Source organism: Delphinapterus leucas, chromosome 12, assembly GCF_059928025.1.
Source record: "Delphinapterus leucas isolate spDelLeu-1000000601 "Yukka" chromosome 12, BTC_Dleu_Yukka2, whole genome shotgun sequence".
NCBI lineage: Eukaryota > Metazoa > Chordata > Mammalia > Artiodactyla > Monodontidae > Delphinapterus > Delphinapterus leucas.
Genome location: NC_143140.1, coordinates 88,526,925 through 88,541,017, shown reverse-complemented (window position 1 = coordinate 88,541,017; position 14,093 = coordinate 88,526,925). Strand labels below are relative to the sequence as shown.

The following is a 14,093-nucleotide window of genomic DNA, read 5'->3' as shown; positions in this document are numbered from 1 at the left end:
CCTCTAAGGTGGGATGGTTTTGAACTACCTGCCTCCTTTTGGTTAGAAAACATGCCTCCCTGAATCTCTGTGGAGTAAGGGTGCAGGTGGAAAGGTCAAAAATCTTTGTATATTGGTTTATTATTTTGGATTTTCTCGTTTTGGCAGGGTTCATCAAGGTGTCTGTGAAAGCCTGGATTTTGTTCTGGGTGATTAAAGATGTATCTGAAAGAGCAATAGCATGTGATGGGATGAAAACCCGATTAGAACAAAAGGCTAAAGTTAGAAACACAAGCGTTCTTTCCCATGACTCACAGACTTATAGGGTGATCAGATGTACCAGTTTGCCTGGGACAGTCCTGGCTTATACCTGATGTCCTGGCGTAATTCTGACAGTGCTTCTTTAAATCCTCAGCAGTTTCCTGATTTGGGTGATAAATTTTAGTCATCCTATTTAGAAGGTTCTGTCCACTTCCTTACACCAGCCAGTCATACTAGACCCACAGTGTACACTGAGATGAGGGTAAAATATGTGTAAGAATGGGTAAGAAGTTATTGTAATTTTGGAGTTCATAAATGATGTAGGAAAGCCTCAAATATTTCTTTCTTTTTTTGTTTTTTTTTGCGGTATGCGGGCCTCTCACTGTTATGGCCTCTCCCTTGCGGAGCACAGTCTCTGGACGCGCAGGCTCAGCGGCCATGGCTCATGGGCCCAGGCGCTCCGCGGCATGTGGGATCTTCCCGGACCGGGACGTGAACCCATGTCCCCTGCATCGGCAGGCAGACTCTCAACCACTGCACCACCAGGGAAGCCCTCAAATATTTCTTGATGCTCATAATATGATTCTCCTAAGGTTCTGCCAGTCAAATGGTCTTTGTGTTTCTTAATTTTCATTACCCAAGGGTGTTTGGGGCCGTAGCTATATGGTCTTGGTGGCATTATAGTCAGGCTACACCACGCTGCATGATTTTAAGATAGCACAGCTGTGTCGCAATGTCTTCCCAGGATTGTTATAAATCTCGGTCAGTTTTATTCACAGCCCTGCTCTCTCTAGGATGCAGGAAATCTTGCTGTTGGAGAGCTTTTCTGGGGACAACCAGAGAGATAAACTGGCTTCAGAAGAGTTTGGCCCAAAAGAGATTTTTAGCCCAAAAGAGTTTAGCCCAAAAAAGTTTTTAGCCCAAAAGAGTTTTTCTTGGACCAAGCTTCTAAACACTGATACCTTTATTCTTCTCTTTTTTTAAAAAAAATATTTATTTTCATTTATTTATTTGGCTGCTTCAGATCTTAGTTGCAGCACGCAGGATCTTTGTTGCGCCGTGTGGGCTTCTCTCTAGTTGTGGCGCGTGGGCTCTAGAGCATGCGGGCTTAGTTGCCCCACAGCATGTGGGATCTTAGTTCCCCGACCAGGGATCAAACCCACATCCCCTGCATTGGAAGGTGGATTCTTAACCACTGGACCACCAGTGAAGTCCCTGATTCCTTTCTTCTTAAAGATGAGTCATTTTCCAGGAGGCTTTTGGTACTTTTGGTCAGTACTTGAAGAGTGTTCAAGCCGTGTCCAGATATGTCAGAAACCTTGGGTCCATAGACAGAGTGCCCATAAAGTCTGCTTACATAGGCAACTGTCTGACATATTTGACTACTTTTAAGTGACCGATAATTAATGCCTGCAGTTGAAGGGCTGGGGAGGATCACTGAGTGAGAGCACGTCACCCCATTACTCCAGAGTGGTTAGCAGATTCATTTCCCAAACCAGAGTGGATGATGTGGCCAGTGGGAGAAGGCTACATGCTTGCTAGGTCTAAACACCCTTGATCGCTTCTTCTGGGATCTGCTAAAAGCACAGGTTTAGTTAGTGAAAATTGGAGGCACAGATCATCACAGATGCAGGCACAGGGGCTGGAGGAAATGCTGCCTCAATGCACTGTGTCCATCGCAACTTTCCTGTGCACTGCCCTGAGAGAAAGACGTTGAATATAACATGTGATGTCATTTCATACATCACACATTGTAATGTAATGTCAATAAATCATTTCCTATGTTCATTTGCCTATGGATCCAGACCTTATGGCCACCCTGTAGCTCAAGATGTGAGGTGCCCTGGGCTTCCCTGGTGGCTCAGTGGTTGAGAGTCCGCCTGCTGATGCAGGGGACATGGGTTCGTGCCCCGGTCCGGGAAGATCCCACATGCCGCGGAGCGGCTGGGCTCATGAGCCATGGCTGCTGAGCCTGTGCGTCCGGAGCCTGTGCTCCGCAACGGGAGAGGCCACAACAGTGAGAGGCCCGCATACCGCAAAAAAAAAAAAAAAAAAAAAAGATGTGAGGTGCCCTGATTTTTCCATTTTCCGTAATCTTCATCATTTAAAATGTCTTCGTAGTAGTCTGTTGGGTTGGGATACCATAATTTAAGCATTCTTCAACTTTTGGGTATTCAGGTTGTTTCATTTTTCTATTGTAAACACTGTAAAGTTGGAGGTATGCATGCACATCTTTCATATTTTGGGTTAATTGCTGTGAATATTTACGAAGAGGAGAAAGATTAAGGACTGTTTGAAGAGGCAGCAGGAGGCAGAGGCTCTGAGCAGCAGTGACGTGATGTCTAAGGTGCTTCCTTGTCTATGCTACACTCCTCATGGTGTTCTGTTATCGGCTTGCAAGATGTCCCAATGCCCTTTGGAATGTAGAGTAGTAAACTCCCCATGCCAGGCTGGTGGAGACCTTGACAATCTGATGGTAAATTACCTTGGGGACCTTAAATAGAAAATATTGCACCCCAAATCTGGTCAGTGGGGAGGAAGTGGTGTCACAATATTGTTTTATCTATACATAATGATGCATTTTTTGGTACGAGAGTATGAAATATTTGCATTTCCATGTTATATATCTTGTTTCAACTTATACATTATTGTTTTCTTTCCTTTATCCTTTCAAAACATGTTAATGACCCGTGAGAGAAAATATTTCCATGAGTAAAAAGGTAGAATAAACTAGTGCAGAAGAAATTTCATGGCACGTCTTTCAAGTGTCTTCCCTGGATAGTTTTATATTCCCTCCCAGTCTCTTGAGTCCTGAGTCACTGCATTTGTTTGCATGTTCTTTTTTTTTTTTCCCTCAAATCAGTACCTACGGGCAAATTTGCTCTGTCAAAGCTAAATTAGCCTCCATCATTTAAAATTCCAACCAACGACTGAGCTAACAAATTCACTCCCCCCGCAAATGAACAACCAACCCAACCCCCCTCAAATCTAACCAAAAACCTCTCCAAATAATTCAGGTCCTCCTTTTGGATCAAAACGTCAGACAACCGTAATTCGCCTTGCTCCAAATGCCAAATGGAAATTCAGATATGAGCAACTGTTTCAAAATTCTTGTTCTTTAAATATCCATTGTTCTCCAGTTCTTTATTAAATAGAATTCTTATTAGAAAGTGCACCTCGGAAACCGCATGGGGAAGGAGAGAGTGTTTGGGAGAGCACGGCTTTCCTGCTTCCCTGCTGTTCATGGCAGGACATTAGGCTGGAGGTGCTGAGGGTCCTGGTGTGAATCTCTGAGGAATTGAGATGTTCCCCTAAATCTATCACTGGAGTTGGACAGGCCCCACTGAAGCCTGTCTGGTGGGGGGAATCCTTGGAGGCAGAGATGCCAGGATTTCATATGGGAGGGTCTAAGATGGGCATCAAGCTACAAGGGCATAAGGCCAGGGACTTGCCTTACAGCTGCATTTGCAGAGTATTTTATACAAGATTGAGTTGATATTTCTTTCACTTATCAGAGACTATGGAAGAGGGCTGCTGCACCGATTGTGGGGTGGGGAAGGAAGGTCGATCCTTTCAGCCCCTTCTTGGAAGCCCCACCAATGAGGAGGCTCCTGGGATTTGAATGGTGACCATGCTGGAATTTGGGCTTGTTGGCAAACAGACGATGGGAGAGGTGGAGGCGAGTGTGTTTGCCTGTCTGCAGAGGGGCCAGGCAGGGTGGGAAAGTCTCCGTCACTGGAGGGGAGACGTACTTCCAGGTTTCACCATGGATGCTGAGATTTGTCTCCCTGGTTAAATGATCTGGCCCTGGAAGCTGTTTTACTAACAATCCCTGTAAGACATGGAGAACCATGGAATCTCCCCAGTAATCTCACCCACATGCAACTCAAGTGGGTGATGAGACATCCTGCTTTCTTTTGCCTCAGAACAGCTTGGGCACCAGGAGAGCCCAACTGCAGCTGGGGCAGGGTCCCGCAGCTCATGGTGGAGATGGAGGGGGTGGAAGAAATACCGAGACTGAGGGGTGAGGACGACTAAAGATGGGGGGGCATGGGGCAGGGCTGGAGGACTAGGGGTCTCAAATCGGCAAAGACAGGCCAGAACCAGTGCAGTAATTCTTACAACTGATGTGACCTCGTCTGTCCGCATATATGGGGAAGCTTTGAGGAATCTAGGGTCTTACCCATATTCTAACTATGCCAGCTGTACACTCTGTGTCTAGATGCGTTTTTAGTCCAGATGATGAGCAGGCCCTGCCCCTCACCTTGCTGCCTGTGAGGGTGTGCAGGTGTTGATTACATGGGCTTTGGACCAGCTTTTCATAATGTTCCCCAAGCTTGGTTCTCTGCCCAGACAATTGCCCCAGCTTTGCTGCGCTTTGGAGGGACATTCCACTGGACACCCCACTCTGCCTGTTACACAAATGTGCTATTCCAATCACATGCCCTGGGGGTTTTCTCAAGCCAAAGCCGTTAGACAACAAAATCATCAAGCTTAGAACCCTGTGGATAAAACTCAGACGTGACATATAACTGTGTGTATCTTCAAATATGATTGGGTAAACCAAAGTCAGTTTACCAAAATGTGTTAGGGTTTCAATGCCGGTCAATTCAGTAAATATGTTTGAGAGCCTCCTATGTGTTAGACACTGACCTAAATCTTACAAGAAGGTCTTTGATTACGTTCTTTAGACACTAGTCATTCTTCAGAAAGGTATAGAAATTCTTGATTCTTTATTCTGAAGTACTTACCATTGTTGATACTTTCCTAGTCGAATGTCTTTTTCCCTTTTATTATATACATTTTTGCTGGTGTATGGGAAAAAACATTTTCTCGCTTCTGATCACTTCATTGAAAACCTTCATCAATTCTAATTCTTTAATCTGAAATTTTACTCCTCATGATATAGGGTTGTGTTGTTTGCACATGATGTTTTTTCCTCATTATTTACAATATTTATTTCTCTCAGTAAAATTCATAAGCATTTTGTAACCCAGTGAAGACTTTTTTTGTTTTGTTTTTGCCGTACGCAGGCCTCTCACTGTTGTGGCCCCTCCCATTGTGGAGCACAGGCTCCAGACGCACAGGCTCAGCGGCCATGGCTCACGAGCCCAGCCGCTCCACGGCGTGTGGGATCTTCCCGGACCGGGGCACGAACCCGTGTCCCCTGCATCGGCAGGCGGACTCTCAACCACTGTGCCACCAGGGAAGCCCCAGGGAAGACTTTTAATTCCAAATTATAAAATGTGCCAAAATTTACTTTATTTCCATCAGAGCTAATCTGATACATTTGGGCAGGCCGGTGTATGATTTGTAACAGTGAAGCATGTTCTTTGTAGATGGCTGCAGTGGTTCAACATAATTAATTTTTATTTCTTGTCAGAGAAGCATATATTCCAGCATGTGAGCTACTTTTGGAAGTTCTGTTATATATGCAACTGTACCAAGAAAGAGGTTTAATAAAAATTTCACAGGAAATTTGATTAGGTGATATATATATGAATTTTTTTAGTCTTTGCCTTTTAATCCCCAAATAGACTTTGCAGTAAGTGTAATCCTCACATTGGAGATTTGTTAAATGTGTCAGGTTCTTGGGCATTAGGTAACAAGGATGGACCCTGGGGGAAGGGTGAGACAAGGACTGGGTCCTGGAAAAGAAAACAGGAGTCTCTGCTCCAGGTCCTTCTGGAAGGTGGGGGACTGTGGTCCATAGAGCTGACATCTACCAGAGGTGGAATCCTGGTCTTAGAAACAGGTAACAAATGGAAGGCAACTTACTATTGTTTAATGTTGATCATGAGTTCCCAATCATTGTGAACATGAGGTCTTGTTGTAACATAAACATTTTCAGGACTCTTCATATGTGTGCCAGTTGTCTCTTTATTGCTACTCAGTGCTAAATTCACACTTCATTGCTTGCTCTGTGATCATGGAGCTGGGCCTTGTAAGCATCTCCCCCTTCATGGCCGGCGCATCGCTAAGCTCTGTCAGTAGAGTGCTAGACTGACAGTAAAGGAGGATGGGCAGCACATCCTTGTTCTGGTGTGATTCCTTTTTTAAATCACACTGTGGCAGTAAGTTGGCACAAGGAGGGAATCCAGGTGCTCACCTCCACTGAGTTTCAGTGGCATCCCTGCTGGTAGGTCTAGCAGGCAGCCTAGTGGTTGGCTTCTTAGCCTCGAGGCGCCTTCATCCCGGTGGGGTGTTTCCTGCTTGCCAGTCCAGCTGCAGTTCCTAGTCTGTATCTTAGTGCACCAGCACCCCACTGGGAGGCTCCCAGCTTGCCAATCCCAGGCCATGTTACCCTGTCTTCTAACTTTTGCCCAGGCCCTGTGGGTCAACTCTGGCTCAGGGGAGCCCAGAGAATCTCTCCACCATTCAGTGGGCTGCAAACTCACTTTTTCCAATGAGATCTGAATCCCAGCCTTCGGGAGGCGGGTGCTCTCCTTTTCAAGTTGTTCTTTCATTAGGCGTTCTCCTCCATCCCTTGGGGATTTTTTAGAGTTCTCTTTATCCCTTTATAGTTAATCTTCTGTTATAGTCAATAGTTCTTTATAATAAAGTCTTCCTGTTAAAATTAGTGTGGTTTCTGTCTTCTAGTTAGATGCTGATACAAGGTGATAGTAGAATAATTGCTAGAAATGTCTTCTAGTTAGATGCTGATACAAGGCGATAGTAGAATAATTGCTAGAAATATTGTTTGTTCCGCTACATATTTTACTTCTTGTTTGAGGCCCAGAGCGGAGAGAGGTCTGGGGTCCTGGTCCTGACAGGTGCCAGCCCTCAGCAGCTGTGAGCTCTACCCAGTGGGACTGGATCCCAAGCACCTGGTGGTACCTAAACTCACTGAAGATCTACACACTTAACAAAATCACCGTGGAGAATGGATGAGAATTGATGACATAGCACTAGCGCTGCTTGTGGGTGAGGGGAACCCGGAGAAGAATAGCTTGAATTTCCTGCCTATCCAAGAGCGATGGGAACTCAGAATCGAAATTAAGTTGATTAAAAGAAAAGAAAGAAATCTGACATTTCCAGTTAATCTGCTTTATGGCAGTTATGTGTATTTTTTACGTCAAATCAGTGCAAAAAATACAACTGTGAAAGCTGATATGAATTTGAATAATAATAATATGAATAAAAGCTTGCATTTTATTATTTATAAAGCATGGGCAAACATTAGAAAAAGTGGTACATATATCTATTTATTTATTATTTAGTCTACAGACATGAGGATTTCCTGACTGAAGGTAATAACTCCACAACCCCACTGGGATCAGAGGCTCACAGGTCTGGGGCTGTCTTTATATTATAAGAATGGAAATAATACTGATTGCTATGTGATTGCTAATACATAATCTTGAGAGCATAGCATCTTTTAAAAACTCTTAACAAAAGGTGCAGAAACCTGGCTTTCATTTGCAAAACCTCCATCTCCACCCTGTATTTTTCTTTGTCCACATTTTGAAAGGATAAAAAGTCATTGTTTGTTTATTTGTTTTGTTTTGTTTTTTGCACTGAGACATTATTCCTGAGAGAAGATGCTACTCTGGACGAAATGCACTGGCCCTGCCTGGGTGGATAAAGGATCCCATTGAGCAGTTGGCTGCTTGACCCTGGAAGGGAGGATGCAGGGAAAACAAAACGCCCTAGAGCTATCTCTCATCCCTGAATTTCCCTCTGGAACTAGTGCTCTCAGGAAAGCTTTTCTCCTTCTCTACCTTTCATATTTTAATATTAAGATGCTAATATTTATGAAGATGGGAACTAATATTTAACATTTTCTGGCATCCAATCGAGAATTGAAATATCAGTAGGAAAAAAGAAATGAAGAAACCAAATGCAACATTAGCTCTAGAAGCATTTTATTTAGCGAAATCAGGAAATAAATAATATTTCCTAAGTTTGATGGGATAGAATAAAGTGCTAATACTTTGGTTCCTTGAATTTCACTTCCTCTGCTCTGCCCTTTGACCATGAACAATGCTCACCTGTGTCCCCTTTGTGACTTAATACCTGTGCACCTGAGAGCCCGGGGTCAATGAGAACGTTTAACTTTCCTTCTGCCAATTTTCAACTTCTTTCCTTCAGTTCTCTCCAGTCCCTGATACTCACTCCTTCACCTTGTGAGCCTACTGTTTGGCTGAACTGGAGAAGGGACCTCCATATGATATTGGAAAGAATTTCTTGACAAAATTCACTTTCGAGATCCAGGAAACAAGGATTCAGGCCTTCACATGTGTGACTTATGGGGCAATTAGGCATCCTGGCTGCTCTTTTGGACCAGTATGGATATCTGGAAATTATATGTCAATTCCCACCCTCATTCTGAAGCTGGAAGTCTCCTGCCTTCCCCACTGGGAGCTATGGTGATTAAATAATCATTGAAGAAAGACAAAAAGAAGGAAAACAAATGATTTCATGAAATGGGAGAATAAAGGAAAAATGGAACTTTTACATCGATATCTTTTCTCTCTTGGACTTTCACCAAAAACTTAGTTTCCTTAGTGCCAAAGTTTCCATAATTCTATGTAATGATTTGAGAAAGTCACCCTACATGACTGTTCTCTTGTTAAACACAGACATCTATACTGCAGTCCCAGAAGTAGGTGCTGGTGTGTCTGTGTCCAGTCCTGGATGGAGGAACTAAGATCACAGAGGGCGGATTTAACAGGAGTCAAGGCTGTAAACTTTCCTCAGTCATCTTTTATAATTACGAGAACACGAACAACCTTAAACACAAGTTGAAATTTGGTGATCAGCTGAGGTTTGGGAAAGGCATACATTTGGGGCTTTTCTTCGCTTATAGCCTCTGCCTTCTAGCCACTGTCACCCTGGCAGTGGTCACCGCCTGGGCCTCTGTCCTTCAGCTTATCCTGGGCTCTTATGTATTCGCTCCTCCTCTTGACCTACCTCACGTGCACGTTATGTCTTCTTCTTGGTGAACGGGGAGTGTCTGCTACAGTTGGTCTGAAAATATGTACAGAATTAACTGAGGTTGGGTCAGATGGAAAATGTTCAAAAGAAACCTGCATGTTTGGCAAAAAGGAATGCAAAGTGAGAAATGTTGATTTTGTTTTCAAAAGAAAAGCCACGCAGGACTTTCTGGTTGTGGAATAAGAGTGTTAGGAACTGGTTCCAAATACAAGTCCTTGACCGTGTTCCTGAGCATCGCAGGGCATTCTCCCGACTCAGCCAGCACCTGTCCAGGGACCACCTGTGATAAACAGCTGTGAAACTCAGGGCTCACGACAGACAATGGCGAGGCCACCTCCCCGGGCTCCTCCTAACATCTAGGCTTCCCTTCTGGGTATCCACACTTCCGATAGGGACTTAAGACTCTGCCAAGTGTATAATCAGGGCATTCCAAGCTGGTCCTGGTTTTGAATATTCAGTGTAAATATTCCCCAAAGTATATTTGAACTTGTTTGGTCAGGATTTCTAGCTTTAGATTTGAGGAACATGGATATAGGGCTTCCGGTGGGGTCCCAGTGCCCTGAGGTGTCCCATTCCCTTTAGACCCTGAGCGTGGCTTTTTGCTTAGCCCAGTTACCTAAGGTGCTGTAGTGGAGAATGGTTTATTGTGTCAGCTTGCAGGAGGATTCACGTTCCTCAGTTTCTCAGCTGAAGGGTAACCAAGTGTTTTTGTGTTTCCGATTGTGTGCTCCATACATGAGCAGAAATCCAAATGCATGAAAACTTTTAAAACATTTTCTTTGTTAGAATGATGATTGGAGGGGGGTTTGAGTATTAGATGTGACTTGAGTATTGGTCAGATGGGTTGAGTCTTTTGTCAGATCCTCCTTCTGGGTGTCAGTAATCCTTCCTAAGTTTCATGATTGAAGCTTAGTGATTAAAATGGGAAAAGCTCAAAATGACATGATGAACTGAAGATTCAGTATGAACTTGCCGATGTGAGCCTAGCAGCAGTTTCGCAATAGAAGCAGCCTGATGTGTCTGTCTGGATTCCTGTAACTAAATTTAGGAAGCAGACAGCACTAGATAGCAAGGGATAGTTATATTAGGTCATGTGTGCTACTTATTAAAAAAACCATTTTTTTAAGAGGGGAGGTTGCCCAAATGGTATATATCCTGAAGCAGTGGTTTTCAAACTCTTTATCCATCAGATTTTTCCTTAAATGAAATGTTACTCCAAGTAGGCTAATATTAAAACAGAGCTGCCGGGACTTCCCTGGTGGTTCAGTGGCTAAGGCTCTGTGCTCCCCATGCAGGGGGCTTGGGTTCAATCCCTGGTCAGGGAACTAGATCCCACATGCCGTAACTAAAAAAGATCCTGCGTGCTGCAACGAAGATCCCGCGTGCCGCAACTAAGACCTGGTGCAGCCAAATAATTAAATAAATATCCAAAAAACAACAACAAAAAACCCCCCAAAAACCCCAGAGCTGCCCTAGTTGAAGCCTGGGTTGGGAACTGAGTCCTTACTCTTGGTTTTTCCTTCTTGAAGCAGCGCAGGAGAACTTCTGTGGAACTGCCAGCCTCTTAAAGAATGGTTGGGAAGTCATTGAAACCAGTGACCCTTTGGAGTCTACCTGGTACACGCTAATTTGACTCCTCCTGGGCTTGTCAAGTATCCTTTGAGTCTAGTGTTGGCCTCTGGGATCCTCCAGCCTATAATACACTCAAAGAAAGAATACATTTGGCCATAAAAAAACACTGTGCCATTTTTAACTCAGGAAAGACACTCACTCAACTTGGATGGGTGTTAAAAGCAAACCATCTCTCTAAGCCAATACATGTATAAAAACAAAGTTGTACTCTAACTGGCTTTCCTGTTTCAAAAGATGGTAGAAAGGCAGGCTGGTGCTTCTGAGACGCAATGGGCAGGAGAAATGAAGTGGCTGAATCTCATGTCCTGAGTTAATTCTCTTCTGTATGAGCTTGAGGGCTGGATAATACATATTTTCCTCTTTTCGTCAAAAGTTTGGGTTTGGCCAGATGACACTTGGAAGCTGACCTCAGAAGGCTCTGCTTGGAAGGCTGGTTTGTATCAGACGATGAAAGCTGTGGGGATGATCACAGGCCAGCTGTTCACTGTGCCAAGCTGGGTCTCCATAGCTTCAAATTCATTCCACTATAATTGAAAACATGTGCTAAAATATGCATTTTCTTAAGGTTCAAAATTTGCTTGTGATGTGTTTTCCATACCGTTTTCATTTCAAAGCAGAGAATGACAATGCTGTGGCCAAAAACTTGTGTGTCCGTATATAAGTGTTTTAAAATAAATCTTTTAAGAATAAAAATCTTGAAGAAGAAAGAAAAGGACAAAAGACAGACCATAGTTCTGAGAATTGAAGCAGGTGAGGCGCCCAGAGGAAAAGCCTAAAAGGAGTACTTCTTGATGCTAAATTATGAGTTTTGTCTTTAGTGTATAATTTACTATGACTGCTCTGTGCCCTTGCTCCCTTAAAAAAGAGTCTTACATCTGGACATTATATTTGTGACACCCACAAAGAGAGGAAAAAAGCGTCCGCCTATGTTTATCCTGTACAAGATCCCACCTGTGGCAGGGGTAGCGATCTCCAATGCCTATGGGGACCAAACAGGTAAATTACATGAGTGAAGCCAGCAGGTGGAGAATGTGACCACCCGGACACAAGTGCTTATTTGACGGAAGTCATCATTGACATAGGTCAATCCAGTGTTGCCATAGCTTTTAATTTTTCAAGATAGGTTGCAAATTAATATTTTAATGTAACAACCTCCTGACAGGGCTTTCCTGCTTGTGCAGGGAATCCGCCTGCCAATGCAGGGGACATGGGTTCGAGCCCTGGTCCGGGAAGATCCCACATGCTGCAGAGCAACTAAGCCCGTGCGCCACAACTACTGAGCCTGCGCTCTAGAGCCCACGAGCCACAACTACTGAGCCCACGTGCCACAGCTACTGAAACCCGTGGGCCTAGAGCCCGTGCTCCTCAACAAGAGAAGCCACCGCAATAAGGAGCTTGTGCACCACAGCGAAGAGTAGCCCCCACTCGCCGCAACTAGAGAAAAGCCAGTGCACAGCAATGAAGACCCAACGCAGACAAAAATAAATAAATTTTTAAAAAAACCCAACAAACAAACAAAAACCCTCCTGACATTTAAAGGTTTGGAAATTAAAGATGTAAATACAGTATGTGGTCCAGTAAATACCTCTGAAGACCAGACCAGGCCTGGGGCTACCAGTCTGATCTCTGGTCTGCAGGGGGTGATGCTGGTCTGAAGGCTAGTTGTCAGCAGAGCCTTACTAAGGCCATGCCAAAGGCTGGGACAAGCACTCTTGTTGGGGTCGAGTGGGGTGGGGTTGGTTCCATCTCTATTTCCGCTAGTTCGTTTGGCAACAGTGAGAGTGAGCGCCCGCTTCAAGATGAAGTCAAAGCTGTGGCCGTACAGATGTGCGCAGAAGTAGATGAAGCAGAAAGTTAGCTTCAGTGGGAGGAGGGAGGTCTGGAGCCATGGCCAGCAGGGCACTTGTGTCCCCACAGGTTGATGAGTATCTGGGGAGGGCCCCAGAAGAAGGGTCGGCTAACGGCAATATCGGAAGAGTGTCTACTTCTGGATGGTACTTCTAGCTTCTTTGAGATCGAAAGGTAAGTGTCTGTTGTTATTGACTCACTGTCTCAGGGGCACCTTGGTCCCTGTCTCTCTCTCTCTCTCTTTCTTTTTTAAGTTTTTAAAAATTGATGGCGGTGCCGCGCAGCTTAAGGATCTTAGTTCCCTGACCAGGGATGGAACCCGGGGCCTCGGCAGTGAGAGCACGGAGTCCTAACCACTGGACCGCCAGGGAGTTCCCCCTCTGTCTTCTCCACCAGCCTCTTGACGTCACTGAACTCCACTCCCTTTCTCATGTTGGATCCGAAGCAGGTGCTCATTTAGACATGGCTCCACTCACAGACGAACCGCTCTCGTGATCATCAGCCAGCTTCCAGGAAGGGGGCCCCACCCCATTCCCGACCTCACCGATGGGCGCTGCCCAGTTAGGCACGCCACCATTATCGCTTGGGAGAGTGAAACGAGTGAGAGCAAACAAGGAACTGAGAGGGGTTTGTCCAGCTGAAGGTGAGGACCCAGAAGCAAATAGGATAGAGGGTGGGGTGGGGTTCATAGGTCAAGTGGTCTAACTGTGGCAGGAGAAGTTCTGTCGACTTATGGGGTGATACCAGACATGCCAGGCCAACAGATACAAAGCTTCATGAGGCTGGGAAGAGTCTGAGGGGTCTCCTGCCTTCACACTATCCCATGGAGCTAAGGCCAGGGATGGGTGATGCCTGAGATCGGGAAAGAACTGTCTGAAGGGATTAGAGGAAATAGTACGCAGTGTCCACATGGGGCCAAGAATAATGCCTCTTCCCTCTAGCCAGACTGAAAAAACTCATAACTCATGGAGAATTGGATAGAGTACTCTGAAGGATTTGATTACAATAGTGGGGAATAATTAATTCTAGACTAAACACTGTTTTGGTCCTGCCTGACAAGGCTTAAATGCAAGACCCAAAAGGATCAAGCAGATTCTAAGAAACTTAACTGCGTCCCAGAACAAACTTCAAGAATATTTATGGGCATACAAAAATATACATTACCTAACAGATTAGAATTCAAAATATGTGACACCTAATTAAAAAGTGACACCTAATTACCAGGCATGCAAAGAAAAAGGGAAACACAACTCATGATGAAAAGTCAGTCAACTAAAAATAACCCAGAAATGGGGCTTCCCTGGTGGCGCAGTGGTTGAGAGTCCGCCTGCCGATGCAGGGGACATGGGTTCGTGCCCTGGTCCGGGAAGATCCCACATGCCGCAGAGCGGCTGGGCCCGTGAGCCATGGCCGCTGAGCCTGTGCGTCCAGAGCCT

The 14,093-nt window shown here is 44.9% G+C and overlaps 1 long non-coding RNA gene across 2 annotated transcripts in view; it reads left to right on the top strand.

The window, feature by feature from the left end:
* The window catches only part of LOC111167551 (uncharacterized), a 63,344-nt gene that overhangs the window by 27,437 nt on the left and 21,814 nt on the right, over positions 1 to 14,093 (top strand). For both annotated transcript variants that reach the window (XR_016395271.1, XR_016395270.1), the window contains exon 2: positions 12,727 to 12,831. This is a non-coding gene — a long non-coding RNA (uncharacterized LOC111167551). The remainder of the gene's footprint in view (positions 1 to 12,726; positions 12,832 to 14,093) is intronic.